At 41.1% G+C, this 26,099-nt stretch overlaps 1 long non-coding RNA gene across 1 annotated transcript in view; it reads left to right on the top strand.

The window, feature by feature from the left end:
- The first annotated feature begins 12,055 nt into the window (after positions 1-12,055).
- The window catches only part of LOC130541243 (uncharacterized), a 573,869-nt gene continuing 559,825 nt past the window's right edge, over positions 12,056-26,099 (top strand). Inside the window, exons 1-2 of the long non-coding RNA XR_008955288.1 lie at positions 12,056-12,167; positions 12,688-12,784. This is a non-coding gene — a long non-coding RNA (uncharacterized LOC130541243). The remainder of the gene's footprint in view (positions 12,168-12,687; positions 12,785-26,099) is intronic.

Here is a 26,099-nt window from a genome sequence, read left to right as displayed (position 1 = left end):
AGGCCTGAAGAACCTCCTCTTTGGGAATATTCTTGACCTCTCCTACATCTCCCCATGAAGGTTCTGCATAATCCTACCTGACAGAGGAATCTTCCTTCCAACCCTGAGTTTTATATGCCTAAATTCTAACTTTAAGCACAAATATGTATAAAAACTTGAAAATTCCTTGTTGACATCTCATTTCCTGGCTGTGGTTATCATCCCTGAGGAAAGGAAATAGCAGAGCAAGTGTGAAGGAGAACCTTGCCAATATTTGTCAATAGAAAGACTCAAAGATCATCTTTCTGCAGTGGTGATACAGTAGTTCATGAACAAAACTTCTCATTAGTTTGCTTTTCTGGTTCACCAGAAAAACCTTTCCTGTTTCACACTTTTTAAATTATTTTATTCATTTATTTTTATTTATTTATTTATTTTGAGACAGAGTCTCGCTCTGTCGTCCAGGCTGGAGTGCAGTGGCGTGATCTTGGCTCACTGCAATCTCTGCCTTCTGGGTTCATGTCATTCTCCTGCCTTACTTAGCCTCCCAAGTAGCTGGGACTACAGGCACCTGCCACCACGCCTGGCTAATTTTTTTTATGTTTTTAGTAGAGACGGGGTTTCACCGTGTTAGCCAGGATGGTCTCGATCTCCTGACCTTGTGATCTGCCCAGCTCGGCCTCCCAAAGTGCTGGGATTACAAGCATGAGCCAGTGCACCCAGTCTCCTGTTTCACCCTTTTAAATAAACATCTTTAGAAAATATTGCAGCCAAATTCATAACCAAATGGAACACTATGTTAAACAGAACTGATGTTGTTTTTTAATGATTGAATATCTTGACTTTAGGTTCTTATTGGAAACAACAGAAAAATTATCCAGGATAATGTTGGAGATCAGAGTAGCTGAACACCAATTAGAGGAGTACTTATTATGCTTTCTTCTATCTTAAAAATAGGGTGTTTCCCAGCCCTACCTCCTTTTCCCACAAAAAACAAACAAAATAAATAAACAAAAAAACAAAGCCAGACATTTGTAGATTCTGGTTAATTGGGTTCCAAGGAATTCTGAACTCACAGAAATTCTGTGGGTAGTTACAGTTCTAGTTGATGGTGTGTTGGGGGTGTTAGAGGGAGGGCAGGGGCCTTGATATTCATTGTATAACTTTGACCAAGTCATTCCAACTTTGAGCCTTGACAGGGAAATCATATCTGCCTCGCAAATTTTTGTGTGCATCAAATGAGATAATGGATATGAATTCACTCTAAGCCACAACTGGGCTATGCAGATGTTAGTCATTATTTTCAAAGAGCATATGTGACCTAGTTTTTATTGCGGCTTACTTATGGAGAGAGGAGCATTATAAATGCCTCTTGGCTTATTGGGAGCAAATCTAATCCAGTGACTTTAACTACCAATGATCACTTTAAAGGCAAATGCCTTGCTATAAAAGTAGGTGAACTCCATGGACTATTCATATTTTCTAAATTCTTATTGGCTAATTAATTATAAGTGGCATTTCCATGAGCACAGTAAATGTTTAAAAATTCGTTTAAGTAAAAATTATACTCTTCCTTAGAGCATCATCTCCAAACTCTCCCACTTTGGTCAGCTAGAGAAGGAAAACACTTCTTGGAACTTTTTCATGTGATATGGTTTGACTGTGTCCGTCCCCACCCAAATCTCATGTTGAATTATAGCTCCCATAATTCCCACATGTTGTGGGAGGGACCCAGTGGGAGATAATTGAATCATGGGGGTGGTTTCCCCCATACTGTTCTTGCCGTAGTGAATAAGTCTCACAAGAGCTGATGATTTTATAAGGGGTTTCCCCTTTCACTTGTTTCTCACTACTCTCTTGTCTGCCACCATGTAAGATGTGCATTTCACCTTCCACCATGATTCTGAGGCCTCCCTAGCCACTTGGAAGTGTGAATCCATTAAATTCTTTTTCTTTATAAATTATATCTTTATCTGTGGCATGAAAATGGACTAATACACCATGCTGTAACATTTCCATTGTTTGTAAGGAACTTGTTTTTGTTATTTACACATTGTTTCTCAAACAATTTTTAAAATAGTTCTTCTGATATGTGTATTTTGCCATTAGGTTATTTTACATAAGAGAATTTTTACTGCCCAATTACCCTATGGAAGTGAGGATTTATAAAGCAAGAAAGTAACCTCTGGTTCATAATTTTGTATATGAGATGGAATTCTTCAGGATTACTTCACTTTTTCTTTCCTGAATTGTCCATCCCACCATCTTATCGGGCAATCACTGTGTGGCTTCCTGGTTCAGTGCATATTTTGTTAGAATTCAGAGAAAACTTGTGTGCTCTGGAAAAAAAAAAAAAAGGGCGTGGGACTGGGTTGCAGGAGAACTGGGTTCCAGTTGTGGTTCTGCCGTGAATGAACTCCAACGTGTTGCCATCATCTCTAGCACTCCCTGGGCTTCAACTTACACATCTGAAAAATAAGTGGTTAAAGTAGATCTCCTCCAAGATTTGTTTCAAATTCGAATTTTCTATAGTTAGCAAGTATATGGTATATTGAGAGAATATGAACTTCAAAGCCCAGCAGACGTGGGATCTGTATGACTGAGGAAGTTACTATAACTCTTTAAGCTGTAGTATTCTTTGTCTGTAAAATGGGGATGATCATATTCACCTCAAAATTATGAGGATTAAATGGGCCTATGTATATAAAATACTGTAACATAGAATAGAGATAATAAATGTTATTTACCATCTCCTCTTGCCATTATCTACTAAACAATCCCTACCCAAACCATGTAGAAACAGAATAAGAAACTTCAGACATATTTTGCAGTGAAGCAGGAAACCTGTCAGATGACGTGGTCACTTTCTCTTGTAAACCCACGGAGGGTGTGGGGCTGGAATGCAGCTGCCAACATGTCTGGTTCCTTTCTAGCTCTGAGCATCACCAGTACTTAAAGGGACTTTTCATGTAGCATCACTCAAATCTTCAAAGCTCATTTCAGAGAACATTGAGGATGCGTTTTCTGACAAAGGACACTGGGAACATATGAAGTAATGACAGCCTGGGAGATGTAGTAAATATAGACAGTAAAATACTATAACTTCTAGGACTTTTGGTGACTTTTTTAGACGACGAAGCAGGAGAACATTAGAAGTTGGGACTGATCCAGGAATGCAGAGATGCGGCCATCACACCTAGATGGTTTTCTTCCCTACGATCATAATAATGTTTGTGGGAACTTGATTTCAGTATACCATGAAGAGATCAGAAATGACAGCTGCTTTTGGAATGCTGACCTCACCAAAATTCCATTTTGTTTCCTCCCAAATTTCCTAACCAAACAGTGCAGAATCTCAATACCCTGTATTCTTCACAAAGGAGAAGCTTGACACACAGTTCAGTGGTGGTGGTTGGTGCGCAGGTCAGGGGGATGAAATGAAATTTAATTGTGGGAAATGCAAAACTCTTATATTTAAGTAAAAATATAAAAATTAATCCATTGTGCCAGTGTAGCTTGGCAGGCTTGGGGTTTGGTGAAGAGAAGTATTTAAATTTGTGTCTCAGTGGTTTGAGATGACTATGTGCTCTCTATACACAAACCATGTGACATGGCTACCAAAACAGCAAATTCAAAAGTAAGTTGCTTTACTAAAAAAATTGTGGTTTTTTTTTTTTTTAGAAGAAATGTTATTTCTTGTGTGATTTGCATGCCCAAGGGCCTAACTTGAGTGTTGTGTTCCAATTGTAATGGCTACAGTTTAAAACGAAATAGGTCTTATTAACCTGGACCATTGAGGCTTTACCCACGCTGGGTGGGTGGTCACTTTGGGATGCCTTTTCCTATCTGTCCCTTGGGGAATTGCTGCTCCTCCCTCAAGACCTTCAAGGACATCTACACATCTTGTGTTTTGTGCTACAGAACATGCTGTAGATTAATCCATACCAGTCATTTACAGGCAATACCTCTTTGAGCCATAGATTCCCTTGGGGCATGGACTGTGTCTTACTCAACTTGGCATCCCTATTGGCTGGATAAGATGGTAGTGGTAATTAGTGCTGTATGCCCATTTGTTGAATAGATATATTAGTGAGAAGCTTTGCAAAAGTATTTAATTATTTATCTTTTGTTTGACAAATATTTTTATTGCGCTTTTATGTTGGGATACCAAAGTAGATCTTGCACAGATCCTGTCTCAAGCAGTTCTCAATCTGGCTGAATTCTCTCACATGAAGGGTGGCTGAAGAAATCAGAAATATTTAGCCAGGGTACAAAAGTCTTAGGAAGAGCTTGGCCATGTCTCCTGACATTTACAGAGCCAGGTTGGGGGTATATTCAGCTTGTGCAACTCCAGAGGGCAAAAATAGGTGGGATTTTGAGGGAGGAAGATTTCTAATAATAACAGGAGCCCAGGGATGAAATGGTTTGTTTTCAAAAATGGCAAACTCTGCCACAGTGGCCATGTTAGTGGCTGATGCCTGTGATGCTCATCTGAGCAGAGGGGATGTCTGTGAGGAAAGAAAATGAGAGCTAAGTTCTGAGTTCCTCTTTGGTCCTAAAGAGCTGCTCTTTTTCCTGCCAAAGTGGTTTCCAAAGTTTCACCAGATAGACATTTGGTCCCAGGCTCTTACCCTTTTCTGCTAAGAATACAGCCAAAAGGCAAAATGGAATATAAGGTCTATGTGTTGAGATAGACTTAGAGGGGCTGCCATAATGTGATCCAAGGAAGAGTTCAGTGGCCTGCTGGGAATGGTCATGGCATCACCACATCTGTTTTTGCTCCTATGGTAGACATCAATCTAATGGAGATGAAGCTTTATATGTGGACACAGCATCCTAAACTTGGCACACTCCAGCCATTACTAGGAGTCTTATTGATACACTGGAGCAGAGAATATAATTTCTGAGTGAAATTTCTCAAATTTAGCTGTTAATCTCTGTAGGGAGGGATGTAAAAGAGCTATCCCAAAGTTTAAATGTTTCTAGAAACATTAAGCATCTATTCTTTTGTTTATTCAAAGGCATGTATTGAAAATAGTTATTAATTTCCATGTTTCAGAAAGCCTATCAAACATTTAAAATGGGTAATTCAATTCTCATAACAATCCTGTAATATAGGTCCTATTATTAAGCCTGTTTTACAGAAGAAGGAACTCAGATGTCAGAGGGGTTGAATAATTTGCCCAAGGTTACAGTGCTGTACGGTATGGAATGAGAATGCAGGCAATCAGGTTCTAGAGCTTTTGGGTAGGGGACAGCTAAGGAGAACTGGACAAGGTTGTGCCTTTATTCAACCAAATTTGTCATGTGCCATTCTAGGCCCTACACTAGGAGCTGGGGACACACATGGAAGTCACAGTCCTAGTCCTTAAAGAGCTCATGGTTTGAAGGGGAGCTAGGGAAGTAGTAGTGATAGTATTATTGGGAATACACTTGAGGGTAGGATGAGGGAAGGATGGCAATAGATGTAAAGGGATTCCATGCAGAAGGGACAATTGGAGTCAGGAAAAGCACAACAAAGTGTAGGTTGGATGGTAGTGGAGCGAAGTGGTGGCGGGTGAGAAAGGGTGGCTTACAAACAACTCCCAGCCTTGTAGGAGACAGAAGATGGGTTTCATAATAATTATATGACAATTTCACAAGAAATGAGATGAAGTGCTCTCTGGGACTTTCAAGGACAGTAAGATCATTTCCGGTTGGGGATAAGCATGGGGAGGCTTCCTGGAAAAGATGGTATCTGAGGTGGGCCTTGAGGGATGAGGAGGATTTGGACAAGTTTAGACAAAAATCATAAGGGTGGCAAGTAGAGTGTCAGATATGAATAAAAAGACTTAAATAAAACCAGGACTTATAAACAGCTCATTTTTCCAATGTCTTATTTCATGAAGAGAGAACATTTTTCCATTTGGGTTTGACATCTACCTACAACAAAAGAATCTCCTGGAGTATTTGTAATCCATGTATATTGGTGTGAATTTCTACCATTTCTCAATTTGCCAAAGAGAGTTGACTTATGCAGGGTACCTGATTATCTATCTTGTGTTGGATGCTTTTTGGTGTCCAGAGTTATGAAAAAAATTCTCACTCAATATTTGGATGCTCTTTAAAGAATGCAAAGTATGTCACGGAGATTGGATCTCTGCATTTGATTACAAAATTTAGTAACCAAAATAGAGTGAATGGAGAAGAGTAGGCTGGGAGCAATGGTGATTAGGGAGTGATATAATTCAGCATTAATTGAGTTTGGCCCCCTGTGATTGAGAAAGAGTGATTCTTGTCTTTCACATTTATGAGGTTTCACCATTTTGGAGTTTCCCCAAAATCTAAGATATATTATTTATGACATGAGCAAATGAATGAATGAAGACATACATGAACAGACTCTTTTGGGGCTTCAAATAACTATAGAATTGGAATAAGAGTCCACTGGCCCAGTGGGGCTGAAAGTGAGGTCAGTTGACTGCCTCCTGGATGATTGGGCAGATTTACAGACACCCTTCACCTCATCCTTGACCTCAGGACCTTCTGTTCACTCTGTTTCCTCCTGCCCTTTCTCTTCACCTTCCTTACTTCCCTTCCTCTTCCTGTTGTGGTCTGTTTACCTTCCGCAACTGTCAGGAAACTGTTTGGAAAGGTATGTTCTGTTAGCACCTCTTGTAACTTTAGTCTGATTACACATTGAGGCATTTCAGATTATCCAAAAGGAGATTGAATGAATTAAGTTGCATTGTAGGGACCTGTTAGCTTTTTAATCTCTGCTCCAAGATTATAAGAGTATAGGAATTACGTATTAGTATAGGAATGGGTCACTGTCTATCTATCTATCTATCTATCTATCTATCTATCTATCTATCTATCTATCTATCCATCCATCCATCCATCAGTCTATCTATTCATGCATCCTATCTATCTATCATATTATCTATCACCTATCTATCCATCTATCTATCCATCCATCAGTCTATCTATTCATGCATCCTATCTATCATCTTATCTATCACCTCTCTATCCATCTATCTAATATATCCATCCATCTGTCTGTCTATGTATCTATCTATATGCACACATTAAATATACATGTTAGGTTATCTCTATATGTCAACTGTATCTAATGTACATATTGCAATGAACTAAACGTTTGTGTCCTCTCAAAATTCACATGTTGAAATCCTAACCCCCAAGGTAATGGTATTAGGAGGTGAGGCCTTTGGGAGGTGATTAGGTCATGAGGGTGGAGTCTTATGAATGGAATTAATGCCTTTATAAAATAGGCTCATGGGAGCCCGTTCACCCCTCCCACCATGTGAGGACACAGCAAGAAGGCACTGCCTGTGATAGACAAAGTAGACCCTCACCAGACACCAACTCTGCCTTGATTTTGGACTTCCCAGTCTTGAGAGCTGTGAGAATAAATTTCTGTTGTTTATAAGCCACCCAGTCTACGATATTTTGTTAAAGCAGCCCAAATGGACTAAGACACTTAGACACACACACGCAAACCCACACACACACAAATACACACCACACATTAGTTTATAGACAGATAATAGTTATCTCGACTACCACTGAGAACCTTTTATGTGCCAGTCACTTTGCTGGCTGTGAACGTTTCTCACTCTCAACCCCTACATTCCCACTGTAAGCTGAAGAAACTCAACTGTATTGATAGACTGGATTAAGAAAATGTGGCACATATACACCATGGAATACTATGCAGCCATAAAAAATGATGAGTTCATGTCCTTTGTAGGGACATGGATGAAACTGGAAACCATCATTCTCAGTAAACTATCGCAAGAACAAAAAACCAAACACCGCATATTCTCACTCATAGGTGGGAATTGAACAATGAGATCACATGGACACAGGAAGGGGAATATCACACTCTGGGGACTGTGGTGGGGAGGGGGGAGGGGGGAGGGATAGCATTGGGAGATATACCTAATGCTAGATGACGAGTTAGTAGGTGCAGCGCACCAGCATGGCACATGTATACATATGTAACTAACCTGCACAATGTGCACATGTACCCTAAAACTTAAAGTATAAAAAAAAAAAAAAAAAAAAGAGTTCACAGTAAACGACCGAATTGGATTTGAACCTGAGTTGGTTTGGTTTTGAAGTCTGTGATCTTCCCACCGAACCACCAAACTTATGTTCCATAAGGACCCTGGGTGGGAAAAAGGAATGCGTGGACATTTCTCCTCCCAGTGCTGTGGGTCCCAGCTGCCCAGTGTCTTAAAAAGGCCCTGCTGCAGGGACAGGATGCTGAGATTCCAGTCCTCACTGAGACTGAATTGCCATGTGAACCAGTGTGAGCTGCTCACCTCTCTGAGCTTTGCAAATAGTATCATGAGATAAAACTCTACTCATGGGCCCTTCTCACTCTCACATACCAGGCTTTTGTTTTATTCAGAAACATCTCCTCTACTAACAGGCAAGCCACGGAGTCAGTCAAATAATACACGAGTGTGTATATTCACTAAGAAGAATGCAATTCCTTGCTCACGCATGTAAGTTGCACTCCAGAAATAACTGAATCAGACAGTTTTGATGGCTATGAAACTGGTGCCTGAGGAATTTTGGAGAGTTTTCCATTTGCTGGAGGTAGAAAAGGTCATTATTTATTTTCTCTCACAAGCCAGATCAATGAGCCCTTCTTAATCCTTGGACTAGTTTTCCGGCATTTTTCAATACCCGGAAACACGTAAAATATGTTATTTGAGAAATTTAGCAGGCGTGTTTCAAAGTTAGGTGAAAATAATTTACAATAAGATATCTTTGTTTATTTTGAAACAGAACTGGAACTTGGAGAAACATAAGTTATTTTAAATTTAAGGGTTTGAATGATATTCCTGTGCCCCAAACCAACAAGTTGTTTTCTATTTTAAAGATACTTTTTGCTAAAGGGTAGGATTTTGAGCATGTAAAATTTGAATATGAAAGAAGCCTCTAATTTTTACCCCAGTTCAAATTATTGACTGTGATAGGCCCAGAAAAGATGGAATTGATAAAAATAGCAAATTGCTGTTTTTATATTTCAGAAGAAACAAACAGATTTTTGATAACTATTTCTTAGAAAGAGTTGGAATGGGCTGGGCACAGTGGCTCACACTTGTAATCCCAGCACTTTGGGAGGCCGAGGCGGGTGGATCATTTGAGGTCAGGAGTTTGAGACCAGCTTGGCCAACGTGGTGAATCCTCAACTCTACTAAAAATACAAAAAAATTAGCCGGGCGTGGTAGCGCACGCCTGTAATCTCAGCTACTTGGGAGGCTGAGGCAGGAGAATCACTTGAACCTGGAAAGCGGAGGTTGCAGTGAGCCAAGATCAGGCCACTGCACTCCAGCCTGGGTGACAGAGCGAGACTCTGTCTCAAAAAAAAAAAAAAAAAAAAAAAAAAAAAGAGTTGGAACATCCCACTGCATGCAGCCTTGCGCATAGTTACAAAAACACCGCCAGAGTTATAATTTCTGGACGACAAGTCTATTTGGTTTATGTGGTAAATTTAAGATTCCTGCAGAATCTTAAAGGCAATATTAACAAAACTCATAACCACTGTCGACTTCTCATTATTAAAGTGTTATCTTTTAATTGTATAAAACCTGGAAACTGTATTTAATATGGTGTCCATGATAAGACTGAATAGCAGAGACTTTGAGAAAAACATCCAGGTCAGACTGCTTTGGGATTATACTTTGGGGAATTTGGGATGAGACCATAGGCTGGTGGATAGGGAAGGGGTTTGTCACTGAGCGAATGTTTCAGTCCTTGATGTAAATCTTAGAGAAGGAAATGAGGGCTCATGAGATGGACCTTACTCATGTTTTATAGGTAAATTCTTCTAGAACAAACTCCCTGGGGTTGGCAGTCAGCCTGGCCCTCATTGAGGCCTGGTGAAGCCTGATGTGGATTCGTAGTGAGTAACTTGCCACTGTCCCGTAGGGTCAGGATGGAAGCCAGGCACCTGGGACCTGGGCTGGGAAGGGATGCCCAGGTGAGTCTGGACCTGGGGAGCAATAGTTGCAAATGATTCTGTCCACGTAATTTTCCGTCCCTTGTCCCAGAATGCTCCATGTCTTTTGTATGTTACAATCTAGGTTTCTCGGTGGTGGTAGACGTGATGGTAGTGCTATTAGTGGTAACGATATTGACAATAATAAAACACTTTTACAGTGCTTATGAATATTTCTGGTACTATTCTGAATACTAAATGATAATGTATTTTGTCCTCACAATGCCCTTGTGAATGAGGAACTAATATTTTCCTGATTTTACAGTTTAGAAAATGAAGGGACAGAGAGGTTTCCTTTTTTTTGACTAATTTCCTTAGAAAGGAAGTATATTACTTTGCTAGGGCTGCCATAACAAAATACCACTGACTGGGTGGTTGCAACAACAGAAATTAATTTTCTTGCAGAAAGGCGGCTGACAGTCCAAGATCAAGGTGCCAGCAGGGCTGGTTTTTCCTGAGACCTACTTCCTTGGTTTGTAGATGGCCATCTTATTGCTGTGTCTTCACATGGTCTTGTCTCAGGGGCATGCATGTCTCCAGCCAAATGTCCTCTTCTTGTAAGGACACCAGCCCTATTGGACTAGGACCCCACACTTATAACCTTAATTAAGCCTGTAAAGGCTCTGTCTTCAAATACAGTCACATTAGGGGCTAGAACTTTGACATGTGAATTTCATATCATAAATACAGAGAAGTGCAATTTGGTGGTAATAGCTAAGATGAATAGGAATTCTGATATGATTTTGAGAAACATTCTCACTTAAAGTCTCAGCATATAAATAAACTTTAATCACCTTGAAGATCAGACAGCTTCTTAAATATAATGATCCATTCTCAATTACCGATTTGTGGGAGGCCACGATAATAGAGAACTGAATTCCAAATATAATTAAAAATATTCGTGTCACTGCTTAGATGCCATCTCTTTCTTTACCAAACTTAAAAAAAGAAAAATCTCTCCCCTAGAGCTCTTAAACCACATGATTCAGCTACTAACCGAAGCTCACCCTTTTGGATTTCCCCTGCTGTACTGTGGTCGAGGTGCTAATTAGCAGGGAAAGTGCCAAATGGCAGGCAGCCAGAGGAAAAGCAGAGAAGCTGAAAGACCTGCACAAACTGCAGGTTTGTGAGTTGCAAAATTGAGATATGCCTCTAATGAGTTATGTATTAAAGCCCCTCTGCCCCATGACAGCAACGTCACCCTGGCAGAGACCTCCAGTTTCCTTACCTGGTAAACGGGGATTATAATAATACCACATTCCCAGGCTTGCAGGGGTATTAGACCAAATCAGCTAAGAGCAGCAGACTAAGAAACTGGTCTTTATTGAGCATATATTTTATGTCAGACACTTGGCAACATGATTCATTTAATTCTCACATTGATTCTACAAGGTAGGCATGGCTAGCTCCATTTTGTGGATGGGTAAACTGAGGCTGGAGAAACTTGCCAAGTGTCACATACCAAGTACACTTGAACCTCACTCCAAAGGCTTTGCTCCTTCTACTGACCCGTGTTGCAGAAATGCCTGGCATTTTGTGAGTACTCGGTAAATGTCTGTCATTGTTGGAGAGAAAAGGAAAAAAATTATCTCCTTGCTATGAATTTAAACAATATATTTTAAAGCTGCTGGGAGCCTTTTTGTCCTGGTTTTCTGCATCTGATTTACCTGTCCCATTTTAACCATTCACGTGAACATTGTTATGTAACTAGCACATGCTTTTACTGTGTATAACTTAGTGTTACATAAATCTAAAGGCTGCTGACTGCTAGCAATCTTTTAAATGTAATGAGCTGAAAGATTTGCTTTGAGCCTTGGGGCAGGATGGCTTTGGCTTAACCGTTTGCTGAGTTCAGCTTTTAGGAGGATAAGTTTACTGCATCCCTTCAATAATCCAACTGAAGCCTGGATTCCAAGCAACTGTAGATGAGATTTAAGTCTCCAAGAATGTTAGAAACTTAAATAAAACAAGGCTTAAGCAGAAAGTCCTCACAATCGTGTCCACATTCCATCAGGATGACGTAATCGAAGGTTGGAACCAGGCGGCCTCTGCCTTTGTGTTCCGGGACCCCTCACTCAGTGCAGAGGGAAATTGACACAGCCATGATGAGGCCTGGCTCACAAGAGCCATAGTTACCGTAGGAGTTTCTATGGCTGAATATGCTTAGCTATTGGTGGGTTTCTCAGCTATGACAATGATCTCCGTAAAAACACAGAACAAAAATTTTTGGTTAATTGAGGTCAAATTTTGTGTTAAAGGAGGGTTAATTTCCCTCCCCTCTAAGAGAAGAGTCTCTATGTGTTTAAAAACATGTTAACATTTAGTCTGGTCTGTTTTGTTGATCAGTTGAAGTCAGAGCAATAAAATCCCAGGGGTGGAAAGGGTGCAAGGGGCCGTTGGGTTCATTTCCCTCATTTGGAGGCCAAAACACATACAGGTGATGATCATACTGTCCTCGAGCTGGGTGCAGAGATCAGCTCTGCCACATGCTGTTTGTTAATTTAATAAGATGAAGTGTGGGACCCAGGCTGAGTTCCTCAACACATTTTTTCATCTGTAAAATGGGGATTATAAATAATAATAGTACCTACCTTAAAGGGCTAGGCACAGAGCCGTAGATGAGTTGACATGTGTTTGGAACAGATCTGGGTATACTGTGGTGTGAAACATTTGCAATTCTTCTTATATTACAGAGGCAAGGACATGTGCTGGATGTGTATGCAGTCTTTGAAGCTGGAGAGACCTGTGTTGGAAACTGTGCTCTGTCCCATACCAGTTCCCTGACCTTGGGTAAGTCACATAAAGTGCGAGTCTTTTATTTTTTTCTAGAGTGGAAATGGGGCTATGAATTCCTAGCACTGGTAGGATTATAAGGAAAAGGACAAGATTAAAGTAAACAATACATTATAAGCATGGTGGCTAGCACATGGCTAGTCTTCTCAATGAATATTTTTTAGAAAATATAAAAAGGATGAATATCGGATATCTTAGTAACTCCTTTAGCTTTAAGCACACATCTCTACACACAGCCACATACAAACATATTGGCTACACATTGGACTACTTTTTTTTTTTTTTTGAGACAGGGTCTTGCTCTGTTGCTGAGGCTGGAATGCAGTGGCACAAACATGGCTCACTGCAGCCATGACCTCCCGGGCTCCTGATTCTCCCACTTCAGCCTCCTGAGTAGCTGTGATGACAGGTGCATGCCACCACACCTGGCTAGTTTTTTAATTTTTTGTAGAGATAGGGTCTTGCCATGTTGCCCAGGCTGCACATTTAACTACTTTTACTTTTACCTTCTTAACTTGTTGACATATGGTAGAGAACACAACCTAAAGTCACCAAATAGGAGAAAAATCTAGATTTCCTTTTTTTTAAAATTTTGTTTTTGACCCATTTCCTTAGAAAGGAAGTATATTCGTTTGTTAGGGTGGCCATAACAAAATACCATAGACGGGGTGGATTCAACAACAGAAATTTATTTTTGGCTAAAAATCCAAGATCGAGGTTTGCATCTTTCCAATTTCTGGCAGGGCTGGTTCCTCCTTGGTTTGTAGACAGCCATCTTATTGCTGTGTCTTCCCATGGTCTTGTCTCTGTGGGCATGCATGTCTGTACCCAAATCTCTTCTTATAAGGACATCAGTCCTAGCAGGCTAGGACCCCACACTAATAACCTTCGTTAACTCTGTAAAGGCCCTGTCTCCAAACACAGTCACATTGGGGGTTAAGGCTTTGACATATGAATTTTGGGGACATAATTCATTTCATGAAAGAAAGATATCACTTTCTGCTTCCTCATTCATGTTGACTCATTCAGAGAAAATTTGTGTTATATTTACCATCTGCAAGCCACAGAAAGGCCTCAGAAGAAACCGGCCATGCTGACACTTTGATGGTGGACTTGTAGCCTCCAGAATTGTAAGAAAATACATTTTCTTTTGGTTTAATCCAACCAGTCTATGGTGCTTGTGGCAACACTAGAAAACGAATATACTCCTCTATCTGGATAATAAACACTGTACTTAAAACATTTGAATATCTGCTATGTTCCAAGCGGTTGATATTTTGAATATTTTTACAATATTTCTGAATCTGTTGATCCTATTATCTGCATTTCAAAGATGATCAGTTGAAATTTGAACCTCAAAGTCTTGCTGTATGTATTCTTTCATACTTTGATCATAAATCATGAATCTCAAAAATCATAAATCTGAGTTTTCTGCCTTTCAGTGATCTGTATGACTTCTCTATGACTCCTATTTTCTCTAATTAGCAATAGAATGTAGATTGCATCCAGTACTAGGAAGAGAACAGTTATGCTGGAGCTAGTGAGAGGATCCCCTGGGACTTCTGGGACCTGTTTTGCCACAGAGACATCATAGACTTTCATTTGCTTTGGAACATACATTTGCAGCCAGAATTTATGCAACAGGTGTACTCCTGAAAATGTTGTATATCAATCAATTTGTTGGCAGTGGGAAAACATATTGGATGCAATAGAACTTACTCTTTAACTAAAACATACAAATACGTTTTTTAAAAATTTAATTTGATGAATTAATAATTCACCCTGTTTAACTTTGTATGAATCAGCATTTTCCTATATTGGTCTCTGTGGTCAGCTCATGGTGAATTTTTACATGTGTGATAATCCCATCTCCTCCAAGTCCCTCTCTCTCTGCCTCCAGTCCCCTCACACCCTTTCCTCTGACCTCAGACAAGTCAATGGGTTTTTTGTTTGTTTGTTTGTTTGTTTGTTTGCTTTTTAACCCTGCATAGATCATTGGCTGGATGAGGATCAGACAAGATCGTGAACATAAATGCACTTTGAAATCTACGAGGTGCAGATTGTTATTATACTAGCAGGAGGGATACAGTTTATTATTTCCCCTAGGAGACATTCTTTATTTCTATTTGTTAAGCCCGATTATTGTAGCTTTTGACCATGTCTTTGTAACTTAATAACTAGATCAAAATAAGCTCCTGGAAATGGATCTTTTTAAATTATTTCTTATTCCCAGCAAGGTTGGCATCGGCTGGGAATAGAGAAGCTTTTTAATAAATTCTTGCTGATACAGGGACTTTTGGGCAATGGCAGTTAGATGAAGATGGATTGCAAAATCTCTCTCAATGACCAGCTGAGGGAACACAAGCTGTAAAAGCCAAGAAAGATTCACCAGTAGCAAAGCAATCAAAGAAACAGGTAAAAAGTGATGTCATACACTTTGATAGGCAGGTCTGATGAAGGAAATAGAAGATTCTTGGCACAGCTTGGCATAGGACTGACCCTCCTAACCCTCAGGAAGTCATACAGAAGGAAGGTGATTTTAAAAAAATTATATACTTTCCCATCAGTACTACTAGATTTAAAGAGAAGCAGAATTTGGGGGTCTTAAGATAAATCCCGCCTGATGGGAGATGTTAGAAGGCTTCTCTCTGCCAGCAGCTCTTGGTTGGGGGATAGTTTTCTGGAAGAATCTTTTGACACATTCAAATGTGATATCCAAATGCTTGGCACATGTTATGAGAATCTGAAGTGGGAAAAAAAAAACCCCACCAAACTGGATCTATTGAAACTTCAGGGGGTGCACATCAGAAGCAAATGCAAAACTGCTCATGGGACCCAGTGTTCAAAATAGACACTTTTGGAATTTGTTGAGCCTTGCTTGATGGCTTAGTAGCGGATAAATCTGTGTAACTATTCCCTATGTGCGAGGGAGCAAGTGTATTTTGCCTCTTTTCCCCCCATTTCTGTTTTGCTATGTACTTTCCCGAGCTAGGCATACCTGTCTGGATTTCTAGTTTCCTTTCTCCAAATTTCAGAGGTACGTGCTTGTACACGTGCACGTGTGCATTTGAAACAAAAATAGTTTCTGTTTGTTCTGTATTAGAATTCCTCATTACTTATTAACTTCTGTGTGATGATTCTTCTAAGCATATCCAAAGGATTGTTGGTAAAAGTGCCTTTGTAGGTCATTTTAACTCAGGGATGGCACCTGTTTGGGTGTCTCCATGCCCAGCTGAAGGCCTATGAAATCTGTTAGCTATCTGATCTGCTTTCTCCACATTAAGCTGGTTTTTATTTTGATACTTGCTGTTACCGTAGTAAGCCTGGATAGCTCTGTAGTGAAGAAGAATTCTGAAAGATGAGGACTGCTTTCTCTGACTTTTTGACTTGTCATAGGGGCCAAGTGCAACTCACCGTGGCCTGTTTGTGATTCCCAGGAATTGGCATGGACCAGTTCAAATCTGCAGGTGGAGGACCCCTGGGGAGGATGACTCAGAGACAGGGTTTCCAGGTCCACTACCTCTCCTAGTGCAGGGGTTCTCTTTCAGGACTCACACAAAGCCTTGGGATTTGGTTTCTGTAGGAAATTTCTTTTTCTGTCCAGATTACTCATCCCTGAAGGGTACCATCTAGGACTTCTGGTGAGGAGTCACCTGATAACTGTTGGATGTTTCCTTTGCCTTCAACTGTTCAATATCTCATTAAACCCTCCTGATAGTCAGCAAAAGAGGGCTCAGGGACATGAGAAAATGCAGCCATGATCAGTGACAATGCTGAAAAACATCAAACCTAAGCCTGTGCTCTTTTCACCTTGCTGTGTGCTGTCAGGCTGTAACCTGAGGTCAACACTGTGCTAGTGTTCATTGGATGGTTGATGATACTGAGGGTAGTAGCGTAAAGAGGATGGAATATTACGGATTTCTTGAGTGAGAATGAGGCTATGCTTAGCAAATTGGAGAGTGCTACATTCAGAAGAAAACCCTGGGACCAATAAAAGGAATGTCCTACCTGGCAGGTGGAAATCTTCTAGAAGAAAATCTTCTAGGGTATATTACAAGATATGGTTACTTTGCAGGCCACATCTCAGAGCTTTGAAGTCAAAGATGAATTAAAGTCCCTCCCAGTTGGCATGACACACAAGCTTCTTCATAGTCTGACCCTTGCCTAAGGGTCCACCCTCTTTTCCCACAAGTTGACCCACCTGGCCCCACATGGCACAGCTTGCTATTCACTGCTTTGGCATGCTCTTTCATGCCTCCATACCTTTGCTCATGTTGCTTCCTTCAAGAATGTTCCTACCCCTTCAAAATCTCCCCACATGTTGAAAAACATCTACTTATCCTTTAAGTCCAAGCTTATGTCTCATGTGTAGCCTTGGCTAGCGAGCGACTGTTCTTCTGATATAAACTCTTCAAGGATGGAGATGATGTCCTGCTTATCTCCCTAGGGCTCAGCACTCTGCATAATGCATGTAAGATCCCCAAATAAGTGTTTGGTGTGAGGAGAGAGAGGCAGTGTGGGCCTCTGAAGGCCAGAAGGCCTGGGCTCTTGTCCCCACATAGCCACTTCTAGATTTGTGAGCTTGGGAAAATCACTTACCTTTGAGACTCAGTTTCCTCATTTGTGAAATGAGGATAATGTTAAAACCACACTCACTAGGTTTTTGAAATACAAGTAAGGTAAGAAATGCAATCTATAAAATGGGATCTAGGTTTGAGAAGTAAGAATTGAATATACCAACATAAAATTAAAGACTGATAAATTATACTACATTGAGATGTTTTGATCCTCAAAAGATATCATAAAGAAAGTGAAAAGACCAGCTGCAAAGTAGGAGATGATGAATGTAACACCAGTAACTGAAAAAATCCTAGTATTAAGAACTCCTCAAATCAATACGAAAAAATCTAACCAATAAATATGAGCAAAGGCACAAACAGGCATTTCACGGGAAAGGAGACACATAGGATGAATAAATATGTGGAAATGGAAGCTGATTCCACAGTGTGATGCCATCTTACATGCGTCTGAGTGGCAGAATTTAAGAAGTTTGACATTTCTATGTTTTGAAAAGAATGTAGAACAATGGTTTTTCTGCTACTTTGCTATGGAAATGTAAACTGCTGTGATCATTTTGAAAAGCAAGTTGCAATTCTTTTTTGTTTTTAAGAGACTAGGTCTCACTGTGTTGCCTAGGCTGGAGTGCTATGGCTTTTCATAGGCATGATCATAGCACACTATGGCCTCAAACTCCTTGTCTCAAGGGATCCTCCTGCCTCAGCCTCCCAAGCAGCTGGGACTACAGGTGTGTGCCACCATGCCTGGCTGTGATTCTTTTATAAATTTGAATATTCACATTTGCTAGCATCCAGCAATTTCCTTGTAGGTATATACCTAAGAGAAAGTCTTGCTTATGTGTACCAGAAGATGTGTATAAGAATATTTACAGCCAGTACTCTTTCTAATAAAAAATCAAATAACTCATACAGATACTGACAGGGGAATGGATTAGTAAACTGTGGAATAGTGACATAAACAAATATTATATAATTGTGAAAGTGAATGAATTTAATCATAGTATGGATAAATAATATCAACATAATTCTAATGGGAAAAATAAGTCTGATACATAGAGTTTGATGATAACGTGGTGTTAAAGATTAAGAAAACTAAATGATACATTGTTATATACACACATTAATGCAATATTATGATGAACCCCAGATTCAGGATGTTGGTTACCCCTGGTGGGGAAGAGGAGACAGAAGGATGACATATGGGGGAACATAAGATAAATATTAATTGGTGGAAAGGTTTCAGTTCTGGTTTAGGTGGTGTGTTATAGAAAGTCTTTATGTTTTTAAACAAATACTAAAGATGCAATGTCATGCAGTGCCCAAGGATGGCCAATGAGTGTGCCATTGCTGATTCAATTCAATTCTACATCTCTTTCCTGAAACACACGTTCATTACATTTTTACCATGCATGTGCATCTCATGTGGCTGCGTACTCCTGGTGTGTGGGAGAGCAAGCTGGAGGGGAAAGAAAGCAGAGTAGGGTGAGCCTCGATTAGTTTATAATTGACTGCCAATGTTGGAGAAGGATCACTTGAAGTGATGTTCGATCTTGAGAAAGTCACTGCCCTACTTTGCCTCAGTTTCCCCAGCTTTGAAAAGGGAAATGCATTCAGTGGCTTGGAATTCCCCTTCCTTCTGTGACTCCTCTTCTCTGCAGACATTTTTCTCAGGCTTCTCTTCTGTGTCTGTGTCCCTGTCACTGCCACAGAGACCACACCCCAAACACACCCGGGCCATCAGTCTGGGGAAGTGGAACCCAGCAGCCACGGGCAGAATTCTGGCTCCCGCTCCTGTTGGCATGTATGTTTTCTGCTCCGACTGTCCAACCACATTTGTTAATTACACAATTTAGTGCCCTGTAAACAGGGCCACTGTTTCACTTCCCCACAAGCATTCTTGGAAATAGCAGCTGAGGAAGATTTGTTTCTAGTCATGAACCAAATATGAAGGTCACATGATTTTGTGATATTTTTTCCTTACCAGAGAAATATGGGAGGCTTAAGTAGGCCAACCTTCCAATTAATCCTAAGAACAGCTGCCTTCGAGGTGGGTGAGCCTGAATATGATTCATTTTCCTAGTCATTTATCAAGGAAAAGAAACTGTCCGTTGGCCTCCAATAGCTTTAATTCATTGGAGGCTAAACTACAGCACAGCTGGTAGACCCCAGCTTCACAGGCGTGATCCAGACTGTGACCTGTATTCACCTTTGCTTTTGAGTGGAAATGTTAGACCATATAAATAGTGCACACGGACACACACACAGTGCAGGAGTTGGCATCTTCCTGCCAGTGACAGCACTGTGGGAAGCCCCACGTGGCCTTGCCCAGGTGCACTTATAATTGCTCCTGTTTCTCCTTGGCTATCGTAGCCTCATTTGTCTAATTCTTAGCTCTGCTGAGCAGAGGGCTTTTCCAGTCATCCATGCAATGGAATGGTGGCCTGCCAGGAGTGGATGGATGTAGGAAGGGCTAAATGGAGATTTCCATCTCCACGTTTATTTCAAAACTTAACTCTGGAGTGAAGTGACCTTTTCAAAATCCTGGGAACGCTTCATCATCCCCACTAAGTGGGTGAGGAAGTCACTTTGGTCTAGGTTTTCCAAATTTCTTGGGCTTTGCCTGATGGATTCCCCATGATCAGAATGAATCCCAAGAGAGAAGTCTTTCACCCTGGCAGGAAATAGATTAGTTAGGGAAAGACCTATGAATTTTTTTTCTGGAATGACGGTGATGTTCAGTTTCAGTAGTGACACACTAAGGAAGCTAAAAATCTAGCAAAAAAACAAAACAAAACAAAAAAACAATGTTTTGAAGGACTGAGCTGATCCTGAACAATGGGTCGGGGCTCTGCAGACTTTGGTGATATGGAACAAGGGAGAGGATAAGAGAACAACAGTGGAGTCATCTCAGAGATTATCTTTCTGGAAGATGACTGAGGGGTTTTCATTCCAGTTTCCAGGGATGTAAATGAAGAGAGATCCTGTGTGCCTGGAAAGACATACTCAGGGTCACTTTTCCCAAAGGCATTGTGCCCCTGGCTTGAGGCCGGGATGCCTGTCCCGAGCAGAGTCGGCTCTGCCCTAGACCTCTTCCTGGTGATTCTGTCCATGCCATCAGCTGCTACACACCTGTTGAAGGCTCCCAAATCACTGGAGTCATCCCAGACCTATCTCCTGGTTTGTTTGTTTGAGATGGAGTCTCGCTCTGTTGCCCAGGCTGGAGTGCAGTGGCACGATCTCAGCTCACTGCAACCTCTGCTTCCCAGGTTCAAGCAATCCCCCTGCCCCAGCCTCCTGAGTAGCTGGGATTACAAGTGTATGCCACCATGCCTGGTTATTTATTTATTTATTTATTTTTTAGTAGAGACGGGGTTTCACCATGTTGGCCAGCCTGGGCTTGAACTCCCGATCTCAAGTGATCTGCTCACCTCAGCCTCCCAAAGTGCTGGGATTACAGGCATTGCGCCACCACGCCCTACCTCTCTCCTGGGTTTTTGACTCATGCATCCAACAGACTCCTAGTTCTTATCCACCTCAGACCTTATGTCTGATTTAAATTCCCTGTCTTTCCCTGAACTCACTTGTCCTCTGATCTCTGGGACTGCCACCACCAATTACCAATTCACCTGGGCTAGACTTTGGATGTCATCTTGTATTAGTCAGGGTTCGCTAGAGAAACAGAACCAATCAGATATGTGTCTGTGTCTATAGAAAGAGATTTATTAAAAGGAATTAGCTCACATGATTATGGATGCTAACACATCCCCAAGATCTTTAGGGTGAATAGGCAAGTTGGAGACCCAGGAAGAGCAAACATTTCAGTTCAAGTCCAAAGGGAGGAAAAATCCACTGTTTCCGTGTGAAGGTCATTAGGCAGGAGGAATTCTCTTGCTTTGGGGAAGCTCAGCCCTTTTGTTCTATTCAGGCCTTCAACTGATCAAATATTGCCCACATTAAGGAGGGCAATCTGCTTTACTAATCTCATGCAAAAACAGCCTCACAGAAACACCCAGAGAAATATTCGTATATCTGAGTGCCCTGTGGCCTAGTCAGGTTGGTTCATAACATCAACCATTGCATCTTCCCAGGCCCCATGTCAGTCATCACGTCTTGCTTCCTGCCAGTATCTCTCCTCTCTGCCCCTTCTTCCTTTTCTACTAGGCCTGCAACAGTTCAGCCAAAAAGCAGCACATTCCAATAACCTCCAAAGCAGACTTCCTGCTCCTCCATCCTCCACATACAGCCTTTCCACTGCCCCAGTGCAAGATCTGAGACACACCCCTCACTTTCGACCCTCAATGGCTCTCTGTCCCTCTGTTTCCTACAAAGTAACAGCCAATCTCTGTTCATGGCACTCACAGCTCTGCATGGTCCAGTCCTAACTCCTTTCTAGCTTAAGTTCCCATTTCATTCCCACAGATACTCAGCTTCCACAGCAGCAAGTTCCTCCTCACTTTTCAAGCACTCCTATTCCTATACTCTCTCATCACAGTATTTTCATATTTTTGAGAATACTTATTGCTCATTTCATATCTTTAAGAGCTGATAGGCAGCTGGTCAGACCTCTCTGCTCCTGAGGTTAAGTGGGCCACTCACAGGTCTTTGCATTTTGACACTGGCCTCTTTACCCTGACTCTGTCATGTCATTTCAATCTCTTGCAAGTGTGTGCACACTGCCTTATTCTAGAAGATATGATTGGTGTGTGGGATTCATCTCTGTGCAGTTTAATGCAAGTTCTCTCAGCAAAGAATGGACATTAGATTCAGAAGAACTGTGTGTGAATCCTGACTCTAATACTTTCTTGCTGTGTGATGTGGAGAGACGCTTAACCTCTCTGAACAACAGTTCCTATATCTGCACAACAATGTAAAAAATTTCATTTCAATGTTATGAATAGTAAAGAAAATAGGTGCACAAATGCCCGAACAGCATCTGGATTCTAGTGCATATTCATAGCTCTTGTTAGATAGAAGGGAAAGTGAATTTACTACCCTTCTCTTTTAAGATATTTAGTTATCACATATGGGATGTTAGTTTTCTTATGTATTATTTTCCCCTATTTTACTTTGGTTCTCCTTAATGCACTCAATCCTCAACACAACTTTTAGGAGGACTTGAATTCATGTCACATGCTAGTAATCTCTCTTTCTTTTTTTTATGGCTATTTGACTTGAATTCCCACTTGAGAATTAATGCTGACCAGGGTAAAACTTTTACGCTACAGAAGTATGCAACATGCTGTTGCCAGCCTCCATCAAACATGGCTCTGTGATGCGATGTGACTTCCATAAGATGACAAGGGTGCCACTCTCTAGGCTTTGAAGGAACCAGTGTGAACCCCCACTCTGATTCTCCTCAGAAGAAACGAAGTGTTGAAAATTAGATTCAGCTGCAAGTGTTTGCAGCGTCACATTCAGAAAGACAGATCAGAAGCTGCTAGAGGCTATTTTCAGAGAACTCCTAATAGGTACAGAACCAAAATACAGACATGGTTGTTAACACTCTGGGAAATGCCAACTTCAAGCTGGATCTGAGCCAGCAGAGAAATTGAAAGTCCCAGATAGCTTATCTCAGAGCAAATCTGTATTATGTAGAAAGTGTGAGATGCAATTATATGGGAGAATTATACAGGAGTGCTCGTTCTCTGCTGTGCATCGCCATGGTGCCTTGAAACTGACGATATCAAGGTGCGTTTGACATTTCCTAAATCTTTATTTCCCTGGAGCAGGTCATTGTTCTTCCCTGTATTCTTTCCTATGCCTCCTCTTTAAACTCTACCCATTTTCTCTGGTCTGTCTCATGCTTTCCCAGGGCTTCACTCACCGTATATCCCTAAACGAATAACTCATTATATATTTCTAGCCTTGAATTTCTTTTGAACCTCAGTCCTGCGTTTCAAGTTCCCCACAAGCCACCTGCATTCAATACCTCTTCTTCCACCTCTGTTACCCAGCATTTGAGCACAAGTTCTTTGACTTCAAGCTGAGATCTTTTTGCTCTTTAAAACAACAACTTTCCTAAGGTACCTTTGCTAACTGAGATTAAACCACCCATTTAGAATATTCTCTTGGAAAGGTAAGAGAATCGGGTCTGTAGCATTGATTAGAATTTGGATTCAGAACCTGGGATCAAGTCTCAGCTCTGCTGCCCTGCGGGAGCACGGCTCTCATCTTTTTCATCTATGAAATGATGATCTATAAAGGATGATAGCTGATAAGAAATGAGTCACTATGTTGTGATTACTGTGTGCAGGCTCTGTTCCCGGTGCCATACATATGTGTGGCACTTTGTATATATACAAACTGTTAAAGCAATGTAAATATGGCCTGAGGAGGATTCCGTATTTCTCTGTTCGGGTCCTGTGGATAAACTGAAACCTAACTTCATAGGCAGACAAGATTGAAAACCTAACTTAGGAGTATGTGCCTGTAACAACAGCTGAGTCTTGGCCAATCCCCGTGGCCATACTTCAACCACTCATCGATTGCTAAGTGTTTAAACTATGTTTAAATATGGCAAATGCCAACCTGTAACCAATCCAGCTGTTTCTGTACCTCACTGCCGATTTCTGTATATCACTTCCCTTTTTTGTCTATAAGTTTGTTCTGACCACAAGACATATCCGGAGTGTCTCTGAATCTACTGTGATTTTGAGGGCTGCCTGATTTGCAAATCATTTATTGCTCAATTAAACTCTTTTAAATGTAATTCAACTGAAGTTTTACTTTTACTCTATGAGGATCGTGCTATTATTCAAATTCTAGGGAATGAAGTTACTGAGTTCGTGGAACCGCCTCCCTTATGTGTTTGTCGTGGGTTACATGCCACACCATGCAGGGTGCTCCTAGGTCTGTGCCTGACATATAGTAGATTAGTGTTCCTTGCCCTTTAAATTCCACCTTACCCCACCCAACAAGATTTTAAGCTTTGCTTGATGTCCGTTGTAGCTTAAATGTATGCATTTTGAGTTTTACAACAAATATATCAAGCATAGAATATAGTTCTTCAAATGTTCTGTGCCTCTTTGCAGATTTCCATTCATCCTCAGGGGGATATACGCACCTCTTGAGGTTGAGACCCGTCTCCTGTGGAGGTGGTAAGTCACAGGAATGACCATTTTCTAATTTGACATCATTCTCTTTCTTCTGAAGGCCCTTTCTGGGGTTGTCAGGGCATAAAGGAAGAACTTCAATAGACTCACTGCTGGAAAGTACTTCAATTCTGAAGTCCAGGTTTCTTTACTGGAATGCGATGGTGTTGATGCATCAGGGGCACAGGTGCATGGCCCTGAATTTCAGCTAAGTTATCCCCACCTGGCTGCAGGTCTCCCCAGCTCATCCCTCACCCATATTTGAGAAGGGCATGGCTGGTGGGGGGCAGTGCAGCCTGAGGTCAGAGAGCAGTTAGGCTTGGGTAGGTAACAGGGTCACACAGAGCTGATTTGATAGTCTTGGTTTTAAATACAAAATCGTGATGTTGTTAGAACTCAGCCCATCCAAGTCCATGGCTCCACTGATTCTGTCAGTACTGTCAATTCTCCCGGTATAATCTACCATTATGATTTTCATAGGAAGATGCAATAAGAGATAAGTCAGAATGCAGAGCTGAAGGCAGAACTTAAATAAGATATTTTGTTTTTCCATGTATCCTTGGGAGAGACAAAGGTGCAGTCTTGCCTTAGGCTGTGGATGGGATTTGGAGGAGTTGGTAGGGAGTGGGAGCTGGGGGAGAGCTGGCCACTGGCATCTCCTGGCATGGAGGTGACAGCCAAGGTCAAGGGCATACCTGTGTGTTCAAAAGAGGTGGGGAAATTTCACATGGGCAGTGTTTAGGTTCTGACTTACCTAAAATGAACCAGTTAACATAAATGTGACTATGATGTAAAGGTATGAAAGAGGCCTTCACACCTTTCCCCTCGGGACCCTGTATACTTGTGGTGGCTTTGTTTTGTTGACCAAGAAGATGACTGAAAAGGAGAATGGTAAGAAACAGGTCCAAATTTTCCATAAAATATCAAGAAAGAAATGGGAGAAGAAAGGGCCTGGAGAGCCAGGTGGTCTACAGATTTTAGAGAGAATTTAGAAATGAATCAGAGAAGGGAGATTTTAGAGAAGAGTAGCTGTCAAAGTAAGTAAGATTTGGGGATAATAAAGTTTCTTTTAGAATTTTTGCTGTGTGTCTGAAAATGTAATTTTCCCATTGGTACCTCTGAGGAAATCCATTTCACATTTAAAGTGTTTTTTTCTGAAGCTTCTCCCCTTCTTCCTTGGGGTTGGGTGTGTCTTTTGGATACAGGGCAGTGTGGTATGATGGTTAAAGGCACAGCCTCTTTAACCAGACTGCCAGGCATGTTCTAGCTTTACTGCTCCATAGCAGTGTGACTTTGAGCAAGTATCGAATGCCTTTGTGCCTCAGTTTCCTCATCCATGATATAGGGATACTCATCATATTCCCCCAACAGAGTTGTATGTGGTGTAATTTGAAACTGACCCAATTGCTCCACAGAACTGATGTTTATAGTTTATTTTGAATAAGCATAGAAATTGACATTCCCCATCTTGAAACTTGAGAAACTGACATTTTTCTTATCTGAGTTCCTTTCCCAGGAAACCATCAGTCAGGCCACTCAGATAGTATCAAGTAACTGAAATGTACCAGATCACCGCATCTGGGCAATGAGAAGTCAGACCCCTCACCTATCATGACTGCCTAACTGACCACCTGCTACCTGTTG

The sequence above is a fragment of the Pan paniscus genome, chromosome 12 (assembly GCF_029289425.2).
Source record: "Pan paniscus chromosome 12, NHGRI_mPanPan1-v2.0_pri, whole genome shotgun sequence".
Classification (NCBI taxonomy): domain Eukaryota; kingdom Metazoa; phylum Chordata; class Mammalia; order Primates; family Hominidae; genus Pan; species Pan paniscus.
Note: the sequence above shows the minus strand (reverse complement) of the source record. Positions and strands in the feature narration are given on the sequence as shown.